We start from the raw sequence: 27943 nt of genomic DNA on the forward strand, positions 1-27943 counted from the left end.
AATTGGAAAGTTACAAGAGTGGTTGGTCATCCTCTTCATTTTAGTTTTTTGTTGTTGTTGTTTTTTTGTTTTTTTTGTTTTGTTTTGTTTTGTTTTGGTTTGGTTTTTCTCCGGTACCCGGAACCGAACTCACAACCTTGCGCTTGCCAGGCAGGCGCTTTGCTGCTGAGCTAAATCCCCAGCCCCTTCATTTTAGTTTTAAAGCTTTGTTCTGTTATTTTCTTTTTTGATGAGCATTCATAGGGAGTACAAATATCTCCTCATATGTTTTCTAACTCAGATACGGGAGAATTCTCTCTGCATCCCCAGATTTTTTGCTGCAAATCTTTTAATCATGTTCACTTTAAGTCCCCGATTAATTGGGCAAATAATTGGCTACAGCCCTATGAATTGACATACAGTGGCACATCTGGCTGTTGTTTTTGAAGCAAAATGAGCAACTAGGTTCATTTCTGGAACTTCTGCCACTGGATTTCTCTTTATCCATTGTACATCTGAAATAACTGCTGAAAAAATAAGAACTTACTTCTGCCATATTGCTGTTTTCTTTTTTTTTGTAAATATAATGGATTTTCTCTATTGTTCCCTTTATTACAGTCCTCTTTTGTGTTTAAAAAATGACATAGTAAAATACTTTGAGTTTTTATTTCCTTTTGTGAGTTTTTTTTTAACATTTTCTTTATGCTTTCTACTAGGATTACATTTAATGTGCTAAATTTATAACAATGTAAATTGATAAAGACTTAATAACATTCAAAATTCTGCTCCTCTACAATTACATCTCTCCATCTTTATTTTTCTCATAAATTATATCCTCATGTTATATATCTAATAACTTAGATGTATAATTATTGTATGCATGTTTTAATATTGTGGAAAATATAAAGCAACATTATGAACGAGAAGTGCAATAATGCTGCATTTTATGGTTGCCCATGTATTTAGCACTGTAGCAGATACTTATTTATTCACAGGATACTGAGTTATAACCTATTGTCCTTTTATTTTTCTGTGGAGAAATTTCTTTATATTTCTCAGAATGCAGATCTAGCAGTAATAAATATGCTCAGCCTAGTGCCAAGGTTTGAAGGTTTGTTACCCAGAATTCATGGGTTGGAAGTTTAACCCCCAAAGTCAGGTTAGTGACATTTGGTGGTGGGACCTGTAGGGGGTGAAATGCTCATGAAGGCATTAGTTACTACATTGGTGGATGAAGAGAGTGATTTGTGATAAAAGTAAGCTCCCTCGGGCATGCTGGCTGTATTTCCCCATGTGACGCCCTTCAACAGCTCAGGCCCTGCGGAGGACCCTCACCAGCAAGGAGGCACACATGGAGGACCCCGCAAATGCAGCTTCTAGACCTCACATTTGCTAGTCCTTAGAACCATAAGAAATGAACTCACATTTTTATAAATTCCCAGCCTTGGATATTTTGATATAGAGACTGAGAATAGTCTAAAATACTAGGATGCCTTGATGTTTTCCATTATTTTTTAAAGATAGTTTGGCCAGATACAGACATCAAATATGAAAATTCATACTTCACCACTTTGAATATGTCATTCTACTGCCTCCTGGAATCCATGCTTTCTAAGGAAAAATTGCTTCTTGGTCACACTACAGATCCCATATACGTGATTAGTTGCATGTATTTTATTGTTTTCTACACTTTACCTTTGCTTTTGACTTTTAATGTTGGATTATAATTTATCTGGGGAGAGTCTCTCAAGTTTTCTTTTTTAACTTGGAACTCATTTGGCTTCATGAATCTGCACATTTATGTCTTTAGTCAAAGTTAGGATATTTACAAGTATTAGTGCTTTAAATATTTTTTCCTGCTGTTCATTTCTCTCCTATTATTCAGCATGCATATTTAGTGTGCTTGGGAATATACCATGAATCTCTTAGGCTCCATTCACTTCTCTTCAATCTCTTTTGCTTTTTACTTTTCAGATTTTCAACAACGTTGTTTGTCATTCTTCAAGTTTACTGAATTTTTTCTCTGTGTTCATTTGCTGTTAAACCCCTGTGGTGATTTTTCATTACAATTATTATACTGTCAGATCAACATTTCTGTTCCATTCTTTTTAATATAAGTTCTGTCTTTTCACTGATGTTTTCATTTTTGTTGTTTGCTGTATAATTTCTTTTAGCTCTTTGCCCATGTTTCACTTTACCTTTTTTTACTTTATTCAATACTATTATTTTAAAGACTGTGTCAACATACTTTGATGCCTGACATTCATCAGGGATAGTATCTATCAATTTAAAAACTGGAGACTTTATTTATTTTTGGTTTTTTGGTTTTTCTCTGGTACCGGGAACTGAACGCATGACCTTGCGCTTGCCAGGCAGGCGCTTTGCCGCTGAGCTAAATCCCCAGACTTATCAATTTATTTATTCACCTTAAATCGACAAATTTTCTATTCTTTCATATGCCCTTTGAATTTTTTTGGTGTTGTTTAAAGCTAGAATCTTGAATATTATATTATGCCACTTCTAAATCACATTCTGCCACTTACCCAGAATTTATTGGGTTTTGTTCTTACATTTTATTATGAAAAACTATAGTCATTCACACATTTAGTGACTTCTCCAAATTATTGTTTTTGATAAGATTGCACTTCCCATTGTGTGTGGTTATTAATGTCTCTAATGCTTAGCTTGTGTACATTTAGTGTTTAGAGTCTATTTTTGAGATGCAAAGATTAAAAAGAAATGAAGAAAAACTTCTAATCTTTGCAGACTGACTTAATTTCAGGACACTCATTCAATGCTTATGCATGCTTGCAATGAGTCTAGAAATTATCCTAAAGTGAAAATTGAAGGTCTTTTTATACTTTTTCTTGGCTCACTTTTGCCTTGTGCAAACAACATGTTCTTCTAAAGTTTTCCATGTGTATGGATGCTTTTGAGTGTCCTACTTTTTTTAAAGCTGCCTTAGCATTTACTCTTAGCTATAGTACATCAGTTGCTGTAGTATATCAGTTGCATATTTAAACCATAATCTTTCTGTACCTGTAAGCTGTCAATTTGAGTTTCAGTTTCCAAACAATGCTCATTCCCTTTATGGCTTGTGTTTTAAATAGTACAAAACAGAAACAAGCATGATGAACACTTCACACTTATTTATGCTATGAACTGTCTTCTACCATAAGTATACTTCCCAACCAGTAAAATAATATGATATTAATATTTTTATGCACTAAAAACATTGATTTTCCAAGACTTCAAAGCAAAAATCTATAGAGGAGGAAAGTAAGTATGGAGGGAAACAAGGAAAAATAAATACATTTTTCTTTATTTAATGTTTAAATAAATGAAGGCAAATGTGATTTCTTTTCTCATTATGCAAGAAAAATAAATGCTTTCTCCACCAAAAAATGCATTAGCGTAGCAATGTGAATGCAAGAGAATAATTAAACGCCTTGCTATTGTTTACAAAAGAAGAAGTGAAGAATTATGACAAGAATAAATGTTTCAATTGATTCCCCACAGAGCATCCAGCAGCTAATAGTTTCTGTTCATTCATTTAATGGCATGTGTCAACAACAACAACAGTTCCAAGCTTGAGCACTCTTTCTAATCCCTCACCAACCAAAAAACCACTGACTAGATACCGAAGAAAGTGTGCTGAAAGTTTTCTGCTTGGGGGATTCTTCCCCAATACACCAAGAGAGGAGCATGGAAACAGGTTTTTCTACTTAAGGTACAACACGGACTAGTTTGTGATCCCTCATGACAGCTTCCATCCAAAGTGAATGGGAACCGGAAGAGGAAGTGAGACAGAAACGCGGTACCTTGGGTCAGACGCCATCTACTTGATGACTCAGTGTTATATTTTTATAATAAAATGCTCTATGGAAGCCTGAAATATTTCACAATTGACACCTATTTTCTCCTTACTGTAAGGTTTGAAACTGGGGGTGTACAAGTTTGTTTATTTAATCATTTATATTTAAAAAGCTCTAAGAACATCAGTCCTAACCATGTGAACAGCTCTAACACCGATTACTCTCTCTATTGCATATTGAATGTAAAAAACCCACAATTTGCTTTAATTTTCAAAAGGAATAGGAACAGGAAAATTAAATAAAAGATACCGCATACTATTAGATTAGTAAAATAAATACCTCATAAAACAACGACTTCCCCTAAGTTGGGAGTTTTGAAGCAATGGTGACTGACTGGTAGAATTGCTTTCGATGGTGTTGCTTCCTGAAGTAGAAAGCTGGATTCAATGGCAGATTAAATGTTAGCACCTTTAAAAGTAATCTGCTAGCTATGTCACTTGACTTCTGCACTCAAATTTTAGGGCCTTTGCCTAATCCTAACTACCTTCACATATTTTTAAGGCATTAACTGAAGATTGTTTGAAGTTGACTTTATTGAGTAATTTTTAGGCTCCTAAAGCTGCATCACTAAATCCAATACCATTGATTTGTTTTTTTTATAAATGATAGTAAACGCTGGAATTTAGGGAAAAGGTAAAGTGCCATGCTCTTAAGGTTTTCTGGCAAATATGCTGAATTGTGTAATTCAACTGTTAAAATGCAACTGAGGATGAAGAAGTATATTTCAGTCAGACGAGTTTGAGCTGTGTGTGGGTGGCAGGAAATGAAATCAAATATGATAAAGTTAGTTTAGAGGAGCAATGAGATTTTAGTTTCATGTCACCAGAGTGGAGAGTCTATTCCATAATTTTAAGCAATATGATAATTTCAGATATTTTGGATCCTGAACACTAGTGAAACACAAACACCAGTAAGAAGGGGAAAGTAGGAAGAACTTCATATAACATAAAAGGAGCATAATTCTTCCATTTCTGGTTTCTATAGCTCCACTAGCATGGAAATCTTCAGTATTATTTTGAAGCAAAACAAGGCTGTTGCTTGGTTTAGTGGATAACAAGGTTGTATAATTTATTATAAAACTGGCAGTAACTGGGTGTGTTGGTACATCCTTGTGGTCCCAGCTATGCAGGAGATTGAATAGGGAGGAGCTGTGTAGCTCAAGAGCTCAAGATAAGCCTGGACAACACAGCAAGACTTCATTTCAAAACAGAAGGACAAAGAAGAGAACTAGGAGGAGGAGGAGGTGAATGAGGTGGGAGAGGAGGAAGGAGAAGAGGGAAGAAAGGGGAAGGAGAAAAAAGAGAAGTAGAATTATGTAGCACAAAGTAAGTGAAGACTATGCAGAAAGTCAATCATTTTCTAGTCAAGAATTTATTGAGAGTTTACATGTTTCAGGTTTAAAATAAAGAACACATAATCTGACTTCACAGACCCTATTAATTGAGCAAAAGTGTATTATTTTAATGATAAAATTAAAATCTGAATGTCCATTAAGAATTTTTTGCATATTTGCCTATTCTTTTATTAATCTCTTTAATTTGTCCAATAAATCACAATTATTTTATGGTGCATGTCATTTTAATAATTTCATTTTGTCTTTTGAAACTTAGTTAAAATGAATATATCATGTTCTTTTTTCTGGAATAGGATAAAAACATCTATGAGCCTAAGAGTACTTTTGAAGGGAGATGGCTTACTACCTACAGAATAAATATCAGAAATAATAGGTTTAATTGTTAAATAATAGGTCTAATGTTTTCTGTTTTCTAGGCTTGCAAGTCTGTCAGGAGGAAGTCCTTATTTACCCCTTGACCTTTCTGTATTGCCTACTTTATGTCTTCACTATCAAATTAAACTACCTAATTATTACATAGCTAAGAGGTGATAATTGTGATTTGGATCCTAATTATAATCTTATTCTGCTCATAGGCGAAATTTGTTTCCTTGATGACCTTTCATATTAGATTATTAGGCATGCCGCATTGTGTTAAATAGTCTGGAAGGTGTGACCAATAGTTCTGGCAGCAAGTTCTTCCAATCTAACTTAACTTTCCTGTTCTCTTTATTTTGGGTTCTGGGAATGAGACTCAGGACCTCATGCATGTCAGGCAGGCGCTTGTGCCACTGAACTATGTCCCCGGCCCCTCTATTCTGTTCTTACAGGACAACCACCAACTTTTAGAAGACATTCTGAGTTCTCAGGAATAGAATATGTTGCTTTTTCTCTACTCTTCTCCAGTATTATTGCCCCTGAGCATGGTAGAGTGCCCGATCATTCCCATTTAGAGTTCCTTGTTTTGACTTTGGCATTGGAATTGTAGGGATTGTTTCAGGGATCTAAATATACATCATTAGGATTTCAATGTCAAATTCTAAATAAGGAGCTCAGATGTGTCCATCTGAGGGAAGAAAATGAATAATTGTCTCTAGAACTTACATTCTCTTATCCTTCAGTTTGTTCATTGCATGAGTGTCTATGTGCGTCAGTTGCAATTAAGTCAAGAAAAAGATGGGACAGCATCGTTATTTTACTGAATTTGAAATGAATCCTTAACAAGAATATATGTAGCAGCTTCTAATTTGTATGAAATTGAAAACTAGAATTATTCGACTTTTACTATATAATTACTACCTTTGAAAATAGAAAGGTAGACAAACTTTAAAATGTTCATGTCTCTAGTGAATGTCAAATATTATGCTCTGATAGTGCAAGGTGAGTCCCCTCATAGGAGGCGATGTCTGTACCACCACAGGCAGATGGTAATGTTTAGCCAGATGTAAGTTAGAGTAGCATGCTGTTAGAATCCCAACGTTCATTTCTCTGAATGAAATACAGTATAATTCATTGGACTATAATAGAGAATTACACATTGGAGTATAATAGAGAATTGTAAACATACCTCCAATAAACTTATTTTTCTACAAATCAGATCACATATTTCTTTTCTTATTTATATACCAAATTAACATTGTTGAATCATATAAGGAAGTGGGTTCAAATACTCATTCATAACTTCTGAACAAAATATACTTAAAATAGAATTGGGTTTTATACAATGTGGTACATCCTGCTGATGAAAAAACAGAGTAAAGGCAAAATTATGTGTATATATGTATATATATATATATATATATATGTATACATATATATTCAGATCAAAATCTGAAAAACATAACCATATTTATAACTTTCTCTTCTGCAGTTGTTCATGTGCTAGCAGCTGTTTTATAGCTACCTTTCCCGTAATGCATTTCGTATACTTTTACACTGAAAAAGCACCTCAGTTAGTTGTGATTCATTATCTGGCAAAATGACCAAAAGCATGGTACCTGAAGGCTTTGTGCTGTTAACAATCATATCTGAAACGTTTTGAACTTTTTGTTTAGTTTTATGTCATGTTCCATTGACTGTAGTTACAGAATATTGGATAGGGTCATGTTAGAAGATTTCCCACCTCCAACATGCTCCTCTTTCCTCTGACTGTGTAACATAAACTCAGCTTCAGTTTGAGAGGCTCAGTTATCCCTGATGCCTACTTTTTCTGTTGATTCAGTGGCCTAAAGTTTCCAAAGTTAAGTTGCAGTATCAACTTCTATGAAAAGCAAGTTTTTTTGGCTATGAATTAGTAGTGGATGTATGAATTTTCTTTCCTTTAATTCTTAGAGTTGGGAACTATGGCTACAGAAGAAATATGACAGAGTATATTTTAGATCTTGTAGGACATGGCCATCTCTTGAAATATAGTGTCTATCACTTATCTCTCATGATATCTAAGTCTTTGACAGAATTTTCCACTCTTCTATGATGCTGGTGCTTCAAGATGATTGGAGATATGTTAAAACATATCTCTGAATTCTCTGAGCAGGGGCCAATGGGGTACATTATTTTCTATGAAATGTGTTCCTTGGTTAGCAGTGATGCTGTGTGAAATACCAAACTGGTAGATAAGGCATTTTGTACTTCCCAAGATGTTTATTATAGCATAACTATTACAGTTCTGTAATCTAAATCTATATCCAAAGTAAAGATCTTTTACTGTAAGAATAAGGCACTCTTCCTTTCAAGATGCAAAAAGTCCATTGAATCAACTTGCTGTGAGACACGTGGTTGGACCACTTGGGGAATATGACCATTTTTAGAGCTCAACGCTTATCTTTCAGTTGAGATTCTACTAAAGCTACAGCTAAACCCTACATTTGGTGGAAGTCTATGATTCTGAGTGCACACAACATTTATTCCTGTTGCCATACCCATTTTTATTAGGATGACTGTGGAAGGAAATTATGCAATGCCATTTTATTATTGAAGCAGTGTTCTTTTGTTTGTTTGTTTGTTTGTTTTCCAGTACCAGGAATCAAACTCACGACCTTGCCCTTGCCAGGCAGGCTCTGTGCCGCTAAGCTAAATCCCAGCCCTGAAGCAGTTTTCTAACAAAGTCAGCCTTTGGTAAGCATTCCTCTGAAAATAAGTATCTTTATACTTTGCTTATTCAAACAGATCTCTCCTCAGACCTCTTTTCTCAAACTCTATCACATCAGTTTTCCAGTCATATTGTTACAAGTCCTTGGTAACAAGCTGTATGAGTCAGATTCTGCTATTTGAGCATCGTATATATTATATTATGAATATATTAATAAATATTAATGATTTACATTATAAATTAATATTAATAAATGAATAAATATTATAATATATTTTACAAGTAGGTTTAAAATGGCCACCTGCAGGGTCAAGTGAGAAAGAATGTAACAGGGCCCATTGTTGCTCAAGGTCAGTGGATTCAGTCATAGTTGAAGGCCTGGAGATCACTGCAGAGTACCAAACAATTTCATACCAGGAAGCAAAAGGGTCTGTGCTGGAAGGCTCAAGAGTCTATACTGGAGCCCTGAAGATGGACATTCAAAGTTGATGGTGAAGCCTGGAGCTTCTCCCAAGAAGCAGCAGGGAGACTTCTTCCTTTCCCTTTTTATTCCCTCCTGGCTAAAAGCTTATTGGATGGTTCCACTACAACCCAGGCTCAGTCTTCCCTCTTCAGTATGTTACCAGACACACTCAGAATTGTGCTAAACCCATCTGCTATGCATTTTGTATTCAAGCTGGCATCATAATTAACTATCACACTAGCCAAACTACTAACAGGCAATGAATTAATTCAGCATGGAACTCTGATCATCTGCCTTCCAAAGCAAAATGAACAACTACATGCACTGCTAGAAACTCTACCCACTGAGAAGATTTCTCTTCAGTACTGTTTTCTGAAATCACTTTAGAGTAGGGTGACAGTCTTGTAGCCATCTGATTTTGAGTGGAAAATACCTTTCATGCAGCCTGATCTATAAATCAGAACATGTGTATTTTTCTTACACTTGGTTATGGGGAACTCGTAAACATTAGTGCAAGTAGAAAGAAGGAGAAGGCAAAGTGTCAGGAGGAAGGGCGATGGACACAGGGCCTTTCTCATGCTATTTATTGATCCCTCGGGACCTTCTTAAGTCTGATTCCATGTGGTAGTGTTCCTGTTTGATGATGAACTCTGCTACTCATTCCCAACCTGTAGGTCACACGGCACTCAATGCATGGTGAGTTGAGAAAGGTATCTGAGAAAGGGTATAACTAAGGAAAGATGGTGACAGAGAAAGGGTGTGAATAAAAAATCAAAGTCCTCATAAAAGAAAGCATGGAGTCCAGGGTTTAAGTGAAGAACGTGGCCGTGTATCAAAGCACAAGTACCACAGAGAGCATTTTCTGGGTAGGTTCGTGCTATGAATTCTGGAGTGCGGACACATGACAGAGTTTTACTTTGGCAACTTCTGGTTTTTTAAATGAAGTATACAACCACAGCCAAACTTTTCAAAAACTTTCTTCCAAAACTTATGAACTCAGATTCACACCTTCAATAAACTATTATTGCCTCTTGGTCTGACAAAGGTAAATATTTTGTTAATTTCAGAGAAGCCTATTTTCTTTTATTTTTTTTTTTAATTACAACTTGGACCAAATTTAATGTACTTCTTTCTTCTCTTCCCATGTGTATACAATATTGCTTGAGGGCAGGACCTATGTGTTTTTGTTTTTGCTGTTTATTTCCAGCATTTTCCATAATGTAGTATAACTGTCTTTTTTGTTGGGTAAACAAATAGATAAAACTTGCAGACCAAGCACTCCGCAGAGCAGTTAGACCTATATTTGCTCTAAGTTCACCTCTTGTGTGTACTCCAAAACTATAACTTGGCATAATTCAAAGTTGATTATATGACCAAAGAAGTGCTCTTTGTGAATTTTGTAAAATCATGAAGGTTTTTGTTTTTCTTCCAGTACCAGGAATCGAACTCACGACCTTGCGCTTGCCAGGCCGGTGCTGTGGCACTGAGCAAAATCCCCAGCCCAATTCTTGAGAGTTTTGACACAGCAGATATATACAAAAATTAACCTCTTACTATTCCTTACACAATTAATAAGCATGGCAGTGTAAACAAAACAATTGTCAAAATTACAGGAATTTGAAAATTATAGGAAAATTAAATTAAATGTCTTAATTTAATTATTCAAAGCTAATCAATTTTAAATTAAGAAACTATATTATGTATTGTATATCTTTTATTAATATTTTGTTGTTCCAATCCAGAAATTGGTTTGAGTAAACTTTTACTAATCTCATTATAATTGAGATCTTACTTCCATTTATGTTGCATTCACTAAAGTGACAAATTGCATATACTGTATTATGAATCCTGCCAGTGTTGAAATAGAACTCTTAATAAGCTTATTAAAATTTTTTATGACAGGACTAGTAATAAAATCTCAATTCATATACTGGCTTGTTTTTCTTTGTGTGGTGGGGATAAGCTCATGTAAATTTTTTACATATGCATTAAGAACAAAGCATTTTTCACTGAATTTTACATATATGTTTTTATTCAATTAGTTAAAATATTTTGAATTTTCTTATATGTAGAATGAAATATCATTCACTTAACATATGATATAATTTAATATATACCAAAAGAAAATTACTTCTACTTCATATATGTATTTACTAATACAGAAGTATTTTGTTTACTTTTGAAAATTACCTATGCATACCTGATTAAGCATTATTCATTTAAAATTTAATACTGAAGTTAGTAAAGCAATATTAAATTGCCCAACTAACGTGGATTTTAAATATTTTTCTCCAAATTTAAAAATGTCATATGCTGTGAATTCTTTTGCAGCATATTAAATATATTACTGTGCTTTTACAGCGAAATAATACCTTTAATATTTTACCATGTTCACATTCAGATGTAAGCTAATAAAACTGATAAAAATTTCATTATGAAATGTGTATTTAAAGGCACAGTAGGAAAACATTATTACTTTAAACTTGTGAAAACATAACCTCAAATGTGAGTTCTGGAAATACCAAGAAAGGTAAGAAAAGTTAGTATATTGCATAAGTTCAATTTATTATGAGTTAGAAAAACCTATTTTTTAAAAGTCAATGTTCCTTAGAATTTTATATATATATATAATATATATATATATATATATAATGTCTTGTATACCTTTAATTGATATTTTGTTGTTCACAACCAGAAATTTGTTTGAGTAAACTTTTACTAAAGTCATTATAATTGAGATCTTCTTTCCATTTGTTGTATTCACTAACGGGACAAACTACATGTTCTGTATTATGAATCCTGCCAATATTGAAATAGCACTCTTAGTAAACTTATCAAAAAAAATTTTATGACAGAAGTAGTAATAAAAAGTAGTAATAAAATATATGTATGAGTTATATATATGGTAACTCTGTTTAGGCTTGAAGAATTATAAATGACAGTGTTAGTGAACTCTATAGGAATCATTTAAGATTATGCATTAGCATATAACTTGGTCAAAGGAAACAATTTTTCTAAGTTAGCTACTTTATTATTATGTATACAAAGAGAGAAGGGCAAATGTCAATCAATTTCTGCCCCATTATCTTATATAAGGTAAAATTCTAAGGATACTTTTTGAAGATTTTTTTCTTTTTGGGTTGGGGGATTGAACCCAAGACATTCACACTTAGCTACTTCCCCAGCTAATTGTTGCATTGTACTGTATTGTATTTGTATTGTACTGTACTGTATTGTATCATATCATGTCATGTTGTATCCTATCGTATGGTGTTGTATTGTAGTTGTTTGGAGACGGGGTTTTATTTAGTCTCCAAGTAGCAGATTCAGTCTGCAAATTGCAAAAGTCTCAGCCAAATTATGCAACATTATATACCCATGACCACTGTTAGATAATAAATATGTATTGTTTTAGGCTTTTTATAATTCACTACCCAACAACATAAAACAGATAGTGGGACATGAGAGTGCTCCTTTCATTTAACATATAACCCCTCCTTAGATGTCCTGAAGGTGGAACAGTAAATAAAAAGTGTGATGTGCTAATGCCATGGCATGAAATCGGTGAGAAAGAGTTTAAGGGAGGTTTGTGAACCTGGAAATTCCTCAAAGACTACTTTACAGGGACAAATACGAAGAAAAAGGAGCACATTCCAAGGAGAGGCCACACAGAGAAGTTTGCTCTTGATTGAGAATGCTCAACCAGAAAGCAACTACATACTGGATATAACTAGTAGCTTTTCCACTGGGCCGAATTCTGGAGGACATTACAATACATATGCAATAGGTACATGTATACAGATTCTCATAGGTTTAAGATTGGTCCATGATCTGTGTAGTCAACACTTTCTCTAGTACTTGTGAGCAAATAAAGTAGCTGAGTGTGGACTGTGTGTAGACTCAAACAACCTTCAAGGAATTACAAACACAAGGAAATTTATTCATTTTAATAACAGTTGGCAATACTAACAGCAACACAGTGAATTTTGTGAAATAAGTCTATAACATTTCCTTTCTAATTAAAGAGGTAAAAAACCCTACCTAACAGGATTATAAAAACGAAATTTTTCTAAGATCCACAATAGAACTACTGAATCAAATTCTGAGGAATTTGGCTCATGTTTATATTGTTGTCAAGCTTGTAGGTGATACCTTGGCAATTTAGAGAAGCCATGCTATAGCATTATCTTTTAAATACCTTTCTGTCCCTTTTGCTTCTGTTAATATGGGCAAATGTATTGATCTTTTTTATTTGTTTGCACAGCTAAGCGATGTCCACTTTCCTACTGTCTCTGCCCCCTCTCCAACAGGTGACAGATTCCTGAGCTCCTGTTCTCAATAGGAGCTGATTTACACACTTGCTAAATGTTTCTGTCAGGTGCCTTTGAGACAGATCAAAATTGCTTTGGTTTTCTGAGGAAGGACCACTGCACACATATCAATCTCTATGTTTAGGGTGACAGAATATTTATTAACTAATGTCACAAGATGATAAAATATGATAACGTTAGATCCCATGGAGAAAAAGATGAGTCTATTAACAGAGGCTAAGATCTAAAAGAAAGTACAACAAAGTTCAGACTCAAAAGACTGAAAATAGAAGAGGAAAAAGAGTGAAGTTGATAGAAAATTATCATCTGTTATTTCTGTTTAACTTCAGTTAGTGTATGTAACTATCACTCTTGCTTTAAAAACATTTCCCTTTAGGGAGCAGCTTAGTTCAATGATTGTCATGATAGTACCCAGGCCCGAACATTCTCATCTAATATCTAATATCTCAGATGTGGTGCTGTTTTCTTCTGTGTCCTAATGGTGACACGTCATGCTAATTTGCCCAGTGTTGTAGCTTGTATCTAGGTGCCCCCTCCATGTGCCAGGTAGTCACAGGTGGGGATTTTTCGAGATGGCTGAATCTAGGGTGTGTGATACCAGGATAAAGGGTTGTGGTAGTAAATTAGTTCACTGATTCATTTAGCATAGTTATGGACATGCATAATGGGATGGCCCACCCTGCAGGTGGGTGGCACCATCCAAATGGCTTATAGCCTGTACAGGATAAAAGACAAAGGGGGACTTGTTTTGCTGCTGCTGCTGCTGCTGCTGTTGTTCTTGCCAAGACTTGGTGATTGCTGCCTCCTTCTTACCTGACATAGATTGTTTCTCCTGTGTTATGCCCCTCTGCCAATCTGCCCTGCCTTGAATCCTGCTGACTGTGGAGGGAAACCTCTACAAACTGTGATCCAAAATACACCTTCCCTCCTTTAACTTTGGGTGTTGGGTATTTTGTCTCAGCAATGAGAGAAGTAACCAAGACACCTAAGTTCTAGTAGCCTTACACAACTAAGAAGAGATCTGCTAGATTTCTGCTCTGTAAAGTGAAATATTTCCTTTAGCATAGATAATAAGTATTGTATGGGGAGGTTCATTGAGGCTGTAGAGAATTCTTTTCCTTATATCACTTTCCACTAACTTTTTTCTTGCCTAAACTTTTCCTACAATAGCTTATTATAAAAATAATCATCTGGTACTATTTTCTACATGTTAGAATTTTACTTTCAGCAAAATCATTTTCTTTTCTCTATTCATGTATTTACCTATTTCTAATGTATTCAGTAAGTCAGTCAATTCTTGTCACATTGTTCACTCAAGTTGCTTCATATTTTTGTGTGAACACCTTTAATCTCATTCTTGTGCCTCCATTGCTATATCTTCATCATCTTCAGTGTTTATTTGCTTTTGGCAGTACTGACACTGCTCTGGGTTCATCTTGCTCTGTCCCTGCTTTCAAAGTGGATTAGCCATTTTTCAAGAAGTTCTGGATTCTTTTAACAGAGAATATAAAATGTATGCTTTAGATGATCACATTACTACTGGAGATCTGCTCTTTAAAAGCCTTCACCAAGCATGGAGCTATACTATATGTGTGTGACTGATACATTTATGTGTATAAACATCCATTTCTCCACCCATATTTCTGTTTCTGCAGACTTAATCTCATGAGATGACATCAGCTACTCCAAGTCCAATGCGACTCTAGAGTACCATTCTAAATTTGCCTATTTCCATACCTGTAGGTTCCCCATCCAAACATTACAAAGTCTGAATTTCATTGTACTTAATATAGCTTCTAACATGCTTAATCCACTTGTCCCACGGCCACCAATAGGTTTTCTAGGGCTCCAGGAAATATTTAATATGTCAGAAGATAGAATCTACATAAATAATTTGATTGAAACTGATTTAGAAAATTTATGAGTTCATGTAAAAATATACATATGTCATTAAAATTTTAGAAAAATGTGTCAGACCATCTACATATTGTTTGCCAAATTAGTGTGTTTGTGTCGTTCAGGTGTTCAAACACTACTTGTTTCAATTCAGGTGGAGGAAACAATTTTCCCTGGTTTAATATCAAATGTTTCATTCTGGCCAAGTTTTGATCTCTGTGGATAAATGAACATTGGTATTATTACTTACAATGTAACGGTTGTTTTAAATACGTCTGTACTGAAACAACATAGATAATATCACTTCTGCAGTTCCTTATGAACACATAATTGTGGCTGATTATATTAATTCTCTCGGCATTGCATCATCCATCCTTGTTACCTGTGAATATTATATCCATCAACTCTCAAACTTCATTACTATATTTCACTGATAGTAACCATAAATGCAAGTCTTACCCAAAATATGCAGGTAACATCAAAGTGATATTAATTTTCTGGTCATATTAAATTTACTGTACAGAATTTTATAGTGAAGATCTGTATCTAGCCCTGCTTTGTCTTGAACTCCCTAGATTCTAGTCATTAAAACTCTAAAATAAGATCTCTTTCAGTGATCAGGGAACAAAATTCCCTGCCTTTCTGTAATTCTCCCACTAGCAGGGAGAAGGAGTGACTTATATTTTAAGGTATATTTTTGGCAATGGAATTTTTAGAATAAAATATGAGTTTAAAGAATTTAATAATATTAAAGAAGGCTTGTGCTGTAGCAGAGCTCTTTTGAGGTTTAATAACAACAAAGAAATCCAATAAGAATCTCATATACTGTACATAATTTTTGTTTTATTTCTCATTATTATTCAAGGAAATGTCCCTTTTTACATAATTGTTTGTGTTTAGGCTATTGATTTTTAATGGATGTGAATTCTGCTTGATATTTTTGGAAATATTAGTCCTACTACTGTGATACCAAGGCCATTTGAGCAATTGAATCTTGTGTTAAAATGCTTTGTATTCATTTCTAGGATATCCATATAACATCTTAAATCTCAGTTAATAATATGAATAATCTCAAAATGATGACAAAACTGAATCTGTATAAATTACTTGGTGGGATCACAACGACTTAGAATCTTATATGCACCACTTGCACTTACATTTTTAAAGACAAAATATATCTATGTGACCATATTAAATGTTGGGTTAATGAGTATTTTAAGTTGAAATATTTTTAACCTGAAAATTAAGTTTTAATCTTTCTAGTTGCAAATGTTATTATAAAATATGTACATTTATAAAAATGTTTGGTTGTTTGATATGATTTTTCATTCATCAAAACGTAATCATTCAACTGTAGGATACTGAGATGTTTATGATACATATTAAAATGTCTCAGGGTTTCTTATGAGTAGGCAAAATTTATCAAATCTTTCTTTATCCTTTTTGAAGGGGTCCATTTCCACTAGAGATGCTTTCATTTTAGTTCTGTTCCATTCAGTTGAAATAATCTTTCATCTACTATGCATTACATGGTATTCTAAGACTGACATGCATTTTGCTTTTTGGCTTTAGTTTGTATTTCTCCAGCTTCTATTTGTACAATCGTGCACATTATTTTTCTTTCTATTCCTTTCCCGCCCCTTTACCCTGTCTTCCCTTCCTTATTTACAAAGGCTTGTTTTCATGTCTTCTCTCATTTTTGTTTCCCTTCCCTCCTTTCACACCAGCCTAGTTCCTTTTCCCCACCCTAGTTCTCCTTGCCTTTTGAGCAGTTTCTTCCTATTTCATAATGTCTACTGTGCATTTTGGTCCTTATTTACACTTTCAGTTTCTCCCACCAGAGAGACAGTGTGATATTTACACATTTGTCTGATTTATTTCACTTGAGTATTGTCTCAAAGTGCAATCATTTACCTAGAAATATCTCAGGTTTATTTTCCTTATGGCTGAGCAATGCTCCATTATATACTTACTTCTCTATCCATTCCTTGAATGATGGACATTGGGTTTCTTTCTATGATTTAGCTATTACAAACTATGCTGCTATGAACGTGAGTGCATATACTGTGTGGTACGATGCTTTAAGTTCTTTCAGGAAGATACTAAGGAGGGGAGCATCATTTTCTTAAGAAATATATTAAAATGGTTCAACTGATTTTCAACAGTTGTCTTCTCTGGGATTGAGTTTAAAAATTAAATCTTTCCAGATCCTTAAAACTAATCCAATCCTTTTTTTTCTTTAATTACATTTATATTTTCTAATTAAAATTTATTTTTCCTTATTCTTCTTCATTAAATTATTTTTTAAAAGTATCATTTCAGCAACAACACACTTACAAACCAAATAGATACACTTGAGTGCTTATCTATAGTTCAGTCAGTGATACTAGATCAAAATTATCATTTCTAAATATTTTTAAATACTGTTTCCATTTATTTATTTTATATAAAAAATCAAAACGAAAAATAAAATACTGTTGCTGTGGAAGTATTTGTTTTAATTGACTGATACATGTTGACACTTTACATTCAGTAAATATTAAACAAACACCTATAAATAAGGATTTATATAAATATATGTAAATACGGATTTCTGATTTTTAAAAAATGGTCAATAAAATTAATTACAAACTTCAAGCTATTATAAATTCCCAGACATTCACTACAAAAAGAATTTAGAGTCTACGTCAATACTGAGTTAACTTTGCAATAAAGAAAGTGAAATTCTCAGAAGTTTGAAAAGCATTTCTACTATTTTAAATGTTTCATCTCTGTTTAAAATATTAGAACACAGGAAAATGATGTAAAGTCTACTGACTTATAATTTAATATACACCTATGGACAGAGGTTAGACTTAGTATTAACTGTTATTTATAATTCTCCCTCTATATATATATATCATCTATATATCATACACATATATGATGCACAATTATATGTGATCTTACATATATCAATGGCTTTTTTATATATCTCAAACTTTAAATTTACCCTAAATCCTTTTATAACTTTATCCACTATCCGAAAATGTGCCATAATTGTAATTATTGAGATTTCCTCAGAAACATATTTGTAGAAATGGTACATTAGAAAGTATATATCTTTGGTAGTGTCAGCATGGAAAAATTTTATGTATGTATGATATTTAGTAGATCACTTTCTGTATAACAGATTACGTGCAATCTTTTATGGATACACATTGAGCAATCATGCTTTTTATTTCATAAAGTAAATGTTTGTACCGTCATCAGTCATGAAACAGAGTAAGATGTAATAGAATTTTGAACCAGAAAAATATACAAGCTGAATTTCAAACTGGGACTCAGCCACTGTCAATGGAATCCAACCCTTTCTGTTTGTTATTCCTCTTCTCAATAAAAGGATAGAGAAATATCTAATCTGAATCTTTGTGAGAAAAAATTTCTAAAAATTTGGGTAACGTGTCGTGTTTATTACATACTCAATATAAATCCAAGGATACAATATACAGCCAAATATCTGATGCTCAATAAAATTTAGCAACTCTGAACTTCAGAGAATTCTGTGATTAATTAATTCATTTTGAGTACCAACTAATTCAATGCCAAGCTTGTTCGAATCCTTAGGCTGTATTTCCTGAACTGAAAACGTTTTTGCCCAGGGGCTGGGGATTTAGCTGAGCAGCACAGCGCCTGCCTGGAAACCATGAGTTCGTGAGTTCTATTGCCGGTACTGGAAACAAAATAAAAAAAATTTAAAAAAAAGAAAATGTTCCTGCCCATATAGTGACATGTCTACTTTCCCTGACCATCCTTAAATAGTAGTTTACCACTAGATACTGTATCTTTGCATTGTTACTATTTGATTCTTTGTTAATAATATTTGCTTGTCTCTGTAAAATATTCAACATGAAAATATAAGATTTATGAGAATTTGAATTTGTTTTGCATTATGATCATATAATCAGTACCTTGAATTGCACCAAGCATAATATGTGTTTTCATAAATACTTTTGGATAGACATATAATAAATTATTCTCCTTAACATAAGATTTTTTTTATACTACTAGCTGAAAGTAGAATTCTTTTCATCTTAATGAATAGGTTAGAATTTATTTTAATTTCTCTTTGTTTAAATGTTTTGCCAGCTCACATAATGCTAAAATAACTTTTCTTTTCTTTTTTTTTTTGGTTTTTCTCCGGTACCGGGAACCGAACTCACGACCTTGCGCTTGCCAGGCAGGTGCTTTGCCGCTGAGCTAAATCCCCAGCCCTAAAATAACTTTTCTTATACACATGTGTTATTGTTGAAATTTGCTCATGCTTTAGGATTTAAAAAGAAGCCTATTATGATGCCATTTTTCATTTTTAAAATAACAGATTCTGTGGAGAAATGCTCATTTTCGGAGTAACCTCTAGAATGGAAACAACTAAGACTTTCCAGCTTGCTTTTGCATGCCTCTCAGCTGGCACAGGCACCAGGCACATAGATGGAATCATTAACGTGACATATTTTTTTCTTATTATAAAGATAAAAGAACAAGAACATATTCACAAGCATACATACATTTAGAAAATAACACAAAAACAATACAAGCAATACACAATCTCAGGCAAGGTGATAGGTAATTAACAATGCTTATTGTATTGCATATTGATATCTTCAATTTGGATACTTAGATAAACAAATATAGACATTTAAGATAGATCAAACACTCAAACATTAACAGTTCCTTTCAATAGATCAATCAAAGTCAGTAGTACAACTATGTTAGCCATTCTGTGTATAGATATACATATATTTTTCCCCTTCTTTCTTTTCTCTTTTCCCTCATCCCACTTACTCTTTCCATTTGAGCAATTTCCTTTCATTTGACAATGTGTATTGCACCTCCTAGATTTTATTCACTTTTTCAGGTTCTTACACTAGTGAGTTAATATGATGTTTACACATGTGGGTCTGATTTATTTATTTATGTATATTTAATTTATTTTAATAATAAAATCAGGAAAACATATGAACAGACATCCATTTAGTAAATAGCATAAGAACAATACAAGCAGTACTGAATTACAGAGAAAGTGATAGGAAATTAACAATGGTTGTTGTATTACATACTGATATTTTCAAAGTGGTTTTTCAGGAAAACAAATACCAACAAGCAAGATTGATCAAATAATTAATCATTGGCTGTTCCTTTCAGTAACGTGATAGAAGTCAGTAGTACAACTATGTTAGTTATCCTGTATATACATACATACGTAATTTCCCCTTCTTTCTTTTCTCTTTTCCCTCATCTTAGTTGCTTTTTACTTTTTGGGTCTGATTTATTCCACTTATGAGTACGGTCTCTAGTTGTGTCCATTTTCCTATAAAAGCTTTGAGACCATACTCATAATTGAGTTTTTTTTTTTTAAGAACATGGGGTTTTAAAGTCAGTGACATCTGGGTCAAATAAAAATATCAGTTATTTGTGCTGGGATAATTTCTTAATCTATAACATGAAAGTTTATGTTATATGAATGATTAGATTTTATAGAACAATTGATAAGCATAGTCTCATAGTAAGAAATCAATGAATAGTAGGTACAATTGCACTAAAAAATGCCAATTCAGTTTTAAACTGTTCCCAAGTTTCTGCTTTCCTTGTCCTAAATACTAAAGATTAACTCACTCACATAGATAAACAGACAGACACATATGCTTAGATTTATTTAACAACATTAGAGAAAAGTGTGGCAAATTCTTAACACTAGTTTATATCAGTAATAAATATAAAACAATCATCTATGGTGTCCATTTTACTTACAAAATTGAAAATGTATTAGGTGTATGTCTTTGAGCTACTCTGCTGGCTTTTCAAATTAACACTCAATGAATCTACTGTACAGTAATGGCTATTAAGATGACTACAGTTTAAAACTTACATGTGTTCCAATTGTACATAAATACTCTACATAATTTTCCCAATAACAATGTAGCTCTTTATCTTAAAACTTGATGCTCAGAATTTACCAGTTTACTTGCAAGTAACTGAGCAGTTATTTATAAGTAACAGGAAAGACTGAGAAATATTGAGAATTGTTTTTGCACAAATCTTATGTCATTTTTAAATTATATACAAGTTACAATGATGAAATGTATCAATATGAATGTGTATTAGACTTCCTGGTGCTGTTAGGTTGCTATTTGCAATGAATCTATGATTTTTTTTCCAATGACAAGTTATGTGGTTGTCTAATATTGCCAACCTGAATTTAGATATAAGTTAAGAGAAGATCTAGGCTAATCTGACTATAGTACCTATATCTTGCAGCCATAGAGAGGAAAATGTAAAGAAGCATGATAGAACTGGAAGTTGAGAAAATTACCTTTTAATATTAGACTTTTACCTGAAAACACTGAGACTTTTGATAAATGTCTTCACTTTGGTCTGTCTGAATTTCTTCATCTGTGAAGTACTTAATGAGCTTTTAACGACATATATAGGTTTTAAATGACATGTGAAACAGGTTTTAGACAGTGGAGAAAGTCCATCTCAGCTGTTAAAACATTTTAAAATATTTTAGTTGTAATACCAGAGTTACCAATCTATGAGTTTTTAAGTCCTACAAGTATCAGTGACTGGGAATTCGTATACAGTAATTAGATGACAAAGATCACCCAAATCGGATCACCGCATTTATTGGATGAGTACTGAGGTGAAGAGGATCCACCCGCTGGAATCTCAGGAGCACCGACCTGGTGCTGCGTCGCTTAGCAGCTTCTCTAATGGGGGCTTAAAAGAAGAGTAATAATGATGCTGGGATAAAGTGGAGACTGAGTCTAAAGTGCTTCTGGATTTGTTTCATATTTAATCGAACCATTTTTTTTTTCTTCTTTAAATGACGTCTTTGATTCTAAGAACTTGACAAAGTCAGCATTTAGCTAGATTGTCCGTTCCTCAGTAGAAGGAGTAACGGTTCCTGAGGGGCTCTGCCAAAAGGTCAGATGAGAAATGGGGTTCACTGAGTGAACGTCTTCGAAGGAGAAAGGTATTGCACCCTCACTTATCAGAAAGAAAGATGGAGCGGGGTGAGCAAGGAAACATGGACAGCGTGCTGCTATACGGGACTCAAGATTTATGAAGGAAGCTGAGGGAATAATAAGGTTAGCAGGAGAGAGGAGGGCAAGGAGCACTAGCTTCAGCATTTTGAAGGTAACTTCCAGAATTTGCTACTTTGTCTGAGGGCAGAGGAAACTCACTCAAACAGAGAACTGACAGATTCAAGAGACTGGTACAGAGAAGCATTTAGCAGTGGCACAATACAAAGTTGATAGAGAAGGCAGCAGATTCTAGAAAGGCCAACAAAGAACGATTTATGGTATTTTCAGTCTTAGGCACCTAGAAATTCTACCCTCTCCCAAAATAAGTACAATTTCTTATAGAATAGCAAAGAAAAATAGGGAAATTAAAAATATATCATAAAGTAAAGCTATTCAATTTTGTAAAATAAAGAACAGAAGAAATAACCACATTTTGAACACTGAAGAGACATTAGATTCATCCTAGTTTATGAGAAAACTGAAGCACAAAGAAGCTATTGGAAACACTCAATTGCTTAGCTAGATATTCACAGGCATGTAATAATTCTAGTATCAGTTTTAATTGTACTTTTTCTATTGCTTTACCATCTGTTTTAGACAGTTAAACTTGCTTAAAGCACTTGGATAAATAAAAGGAAAGAAAATATCAGTTTCTTATATTCTGCAGAGATTAACAATGTGGAAACAATTGGGCTCAGAAATTTGATTTTGCCAAATAAATTTGGCAATGGTAGAATAACTTTCACATATTAATGGTACATTAATATATTCACTGTATGCTTATCTCCTGTGTTATTCTCGGGGTTATAAGCACGATAAAACTTTGTTCTTGAGCTTGAGGCATTCACTGACAGATGCCACAGACAAATGTGGAAACTAATATTGACAGAAGCTCCTAACCTCCACGTGTGATTGTGCACATTGAGCTACCTAAACTCAGAGAAAAAGCAAACTAAAGAAGTTTTGCTTAGCTTATGCAGTCCCTCCAGAGGAGGAAAATATTTGCTAGTGAAGAACATTGTTGATTAGTCCAGGAGAGACAGGAGACATTTCAGGGGAAGATAGTACCAGGGAAAGATAGTTCTTTTTCAGGCTCACGTGATCGATACGTTTAACCTTAGAGGAACTGGCACAAATTTCCAAAATGTATTCCCTTCAGAAGTGCATGAAAATTCCAGAGCCACATTGTTTCAGGAACATTTGATGTTTTCAGTCTTTTAAATTTAGTCAGTGCAGTAGGCACACACGTATCTCATTGGGGTTTTCATGAATTTCTCTAATAATTTGTGATACTGAACATCTTTAGAAAATTTTTGTTTTTGTGTACATATAAAGAATCTGATCAAAATGTGTGCTCCTTTTTGTGAATTATTGGTCTCTTATCCTTGAGTTCATATTATTGAGTACTGCTGAGTTACTTCACTGATAAGATTTGTGCTTTGCAAGTAATTTCACAAAATCTATAGCTTCTCTTTCCATTTGCTTAAGGCAATCATTCTAAGAGCAAGGAGTTTTCATTTCGGTGAGGTCAAAGTTATTTAAAACTTTGATGGATCATTCGTTTTTGTTTTAAGAAATCTTTACTTGAACTTTCACTGACTTTCTTAATATCTTATAGAAATATATCAATTTAACCTTACATTTAGGGATATAATCCACATGAAATTTAGTTTTATATTTGATATGAGGTATGGACACTGTTGCTATTATTATTTTTTGACATATTACTCTGACCCATTTGGAAATATCAATCCTTTTCTCATTGAATTACCTCAGTATTGGTGCAGATAATAAATAAACTCAACTGGTAATTAAAAAATATAGTGAATATATAAACAAAGAAATATTTTAAAGTAAAAAACACAGTCCCATTAACCCCAATCAAAACACTCCCCCTCACGTTGAACATATCTTACTACTTTCTGAAGCAATTCTGGAAGTTCTCTTTCTTGAATTTCTTTAAGAGATGTGGTAAAAAAAAATACAGTGAAAGTTGCTGCCATGTGGCACCCATGGGAAAGGCAGACTCATAAAAATATTATGGTGTGTCTCAGCCCCCTTAATGAGCTAGGATTCTGTGATTTCTGGTTCTCTTCCAAAGCCAAAATGACCATGAAAAGTAAAAGTTTTGAATGGATTCAGGATAAAACGCACCGTGCAACTAAAGATACTCACAAAAAGGACTTACAGAGCTGGGCGTGGTGGTGCATGCTTGTAATTCCAGGAGGCTCAGGAGGGAGGATCACCGCGGTTCCAGGCCAGCCAGTGCTACAAAGTGAGTTAAAGGTCATTCTAAACTGTAGAGTGAGACCCTGTCTTTAAAAAAAAAAGAGAGATTCACAAAATTGCTTCAGAAAGTGGAGAAAATAATGTTTGAAGCAAGAAGGAATTTTTGGAGGATGATTTTATGTTTATCCTTATGCCTGTACCACACTGCTTTTATTATTGTACATTTAAAAAGGTATCGAAGTTAGGTAATGTGAGTTTTCCAATTTAGACCTTTTGAGATTTGTATATACATATTTCATCTCTTTTACTTACATAAAGGTACAAAAATAAAAATTACACATCAACCACTTAGCAATGATGATTATTTAAAATGAGTATAGGTTATTGATATTTTATAATATTATAAAAATATTAAATAAATGAACAAATTATCTTAATTGTGTTGTACAACATCGTGCCAGAGTACTTTATCATGTTTAGAATTCTGATCTTTGCGTGAAATTATTATTTGAATGTATATTTTATTCTGTTAAAATGTCCCAGCTTATGATGCCCAAAATTGGACATATGGCTTATTTCATTTTTTACTGATTTAATAATATCCCCTTTTCTATTTTGCTTGTTTTTGTCAATGTTAAATCCTACAGCTTAATTTTAAAAGGAGAAATACAGGGCCAAAGATTATGAAAACTTTTAAGAGTCTTAAAATATCTAACCATAGGCAAACTGATACCACAGATGCTATTCCACACTGCCCACAAAACTTTTGTTCTTACTAGCCGTCTCAGTTTTCATTTTCTTTTATTCTTACAAAAAGTAAATATTGCACTTTAATCTTTACCAATTTGATGAACAAAACAAACATTATTGTGACTATGAGGAATTTTGTATTACTGAGACTGAATGCTTCATATCTGATTGATAGTTACTTTTTTGCTATGAAAAACAACAGGCATACATTGACAATTTTTCTTTGATTTCTTTTTAAAATTTGTTTTTGCTTGCTCATTTTGCAGTACTGGGGATTAAACCTAGGAGTTAGCACTGAACTGCATTCTCAGCCATTTTTTTTGTTTTGTTTTATTACATTCTGTTTTGTTTTGTTTAATTGTTTGAGATGAGATGTCAGCAATTACATTGCCCCAGCTGGGCTCAAGCTCGTGATCTTACTGCCTCATCTTCTGAGAGTGCTGGGATTATGTGTGTGACAGTTATTTATAGATATATATTCACAAACCCTTAATTATTTGAAAAATCTTGTGTATGATTGCAATATAATTTGCACAGTAAGACTCATACATATTTTACCAGCTCTTATGAGTTTCAATTGGTTTATGGTGTTTTTGGTTTTCTTTTCTTTTTCTTTTTTTTGTTTTTTGTGAGACAGACTCTCACTATGTATTTCACACTGGTCTTGAACTCACTATGTACCCAGACTTGCTTCAAACTTGCAGCAATCTGTGTAGCCTTCCAAGTGCTGGGATTGCACCACGCTCAACTCTTTATATTTATTTTTCAGCAGGTTTCAAAATGCATATGTTTCAAAGATGATATTATGTCATACTATTTTTATAACCCATATATGATTACTTTATCCTCCATATTATAAATTTAAATATTTTTTTCCTACTCAGAGTTCAGAAATTCATCTTTAGTTTTATTTATTTGTAACTTTTACTATTTGCTAGGTCTCTTTTATTACTGTAACTTTAAAATATGGTTCTGCAAGAAAAAATAATATTTCTGACTACTTTGAATTTTAATTAAAAGAGAAAGAGACACAAGAATAATTTACAAAGTTCTTTTTAATTATAAGTTAAATTTAGAAAAACTGCCGTAGGATAAGTTTTATAATCTATACTTCATGAATAAGATTTAAGACGTTGAGATAGTTATTTTTAAATATACCCGTGGCATTATAATAATTAATGTTTTACTTTTTAAAAATAAAAATAAATATTTAGAACTAATGGTTAATTTTCCTATCCTGGACTTTAATCATGTCTTATCTTTTTTGTAGTAATGTCTTTAAAGAGTTAATCTTTCATAATAAGCCATAAGTTTTGCTTGGAATCTCTGTGTGTTCATCGGGACTAATACATATAGTTCCAGCCTTTGATCTCTGGTGTTATTGTTTTAAATTAAGAATTTGTACTATATAGGGTAAAAATATATTTTCTGAAACTGGTTGAATTAATTTCTTTGATAGTTTGTCCTTTTTGAATCCTGGGTGTTAGTTTTTTCTTCCTCTGTCAAATCAGATCACTTTTAGGATTAAAGCAAAACACTCTCAACAAAGGGAGGAAGAGTCACTTTGTATTTACTTTAGAACACTTTTGGAGTGCCTCATACATTGCAGAATTTTTTGCTTTTCCAATGCAACCTTTGCATACATTTGGTAGAGTCCTCCAAGTAGTAATGGATCTATAGTTTCATATTTTTCCTGGATATAAAGTTTCAGTATGAAAGAAAAATATACTCTTTATTAGCAAACGTTACAGAAAAGGCTAGAATATTACCTTTAACAATTACAGATAGGTTTGGAAATATTGCCTCAGTTTCATAACACTCATTTATAAATTCTTACCATATAACACTCAATACGTCTTTTCATTTTTAATAATTAAACTTCTAAAATATTTTTATTCTCACCTATGCCTGACCCTCTTCAGTCTGTAATGACAAGAAAGAACGATTTTTACCCAACCGGACCAATGCACAGTTCCTGTCACCTTCAAATATATCTAGGAGTTAACAGTGCTTTTGTTTCAAGAATGGATGCTAAAATAAATTTTCCAAAGTAAGTTTAACCTGGAGAGCCCTTCTGAGTATCTGAAAGTGAAAAATTTGAAACTTGGATAAATATCAAATTCTCTCTCTCTCTCTTTTTAAATATTAAATTCTCATTGACAGAGTATTTCCTGGGGCTTTTTACCTGGAATGAAAGAAGGAGAGGAAGGAAGGAAGGAAAATAGGTGGATGCGCGAGAGAGAGGTACGAGGAGAGGAGGAAAGCAGAGAGGAAAGCCTTCTTAAACAGATAATAAAATCATAGAAAATACACTGCTCCAAGAAGTACTAAGCTAAATTTGATAACCTTTAGTGCATAGAGTTTTAGATTTCCCCATTACTTCCCAGGCATAGTTTAATTTTAGATCTTTACATGGCATTACTAAACTCTGAAAACTATTATTTCTTTATATATTCTTGATGAGTTATTTTAAAAACTATCTTCAAAATCTTGTTTGCACTTTTCACATGGGTGTTGTGCTTGAGTTTAAAGTTTGCATCATGCAGTAAGCATTATGTCAATATTGGCATTCATATATGGAGATATTTGGAATTAGTTTTACATTGATGGAATGAATAGTATAAAATGATAATATAAAGAAAACTAGTACATTGTGGCTTCCACTTCTAAATTCACATGTCATCATTCAGGATTTATGGTAATGTATTTACTACATTTATATTTATTTTTTGAAAACATTTGTGTGATATGTCATCTAAGACATTGCCCCTTAATCAAGTTACTACGAACTGTTTTGAAATAGCGCTTATCCTTGGATTTTTTTTTTGTTTTTGCTTTTGTTTTTCTTCTGGTATCAGGAATCAAACTCACGGCCTTGCTCTTGCCAGGCAGGCGCTGTGCTGCTGAGCTAAATCCCCAGCCCCTAACCTTG

Source organism: Chinchilla lanigera, unplaced genomic scaffold, assembly GCF_000276665.1.
Source record: "Chinchilla lanigera isolate Chin_1 unplaced genomic scaffold, ChiLan1.0 scaffold00011, whole genome shotgun sequence".
In the NCBI taxonomy this organism is placed as follows: Eukaryota; Metazoa; Chordata; class Mammalia; order Rodentia; family Chinchillidae; genus Chinchilla; species Chinchilla lanigera.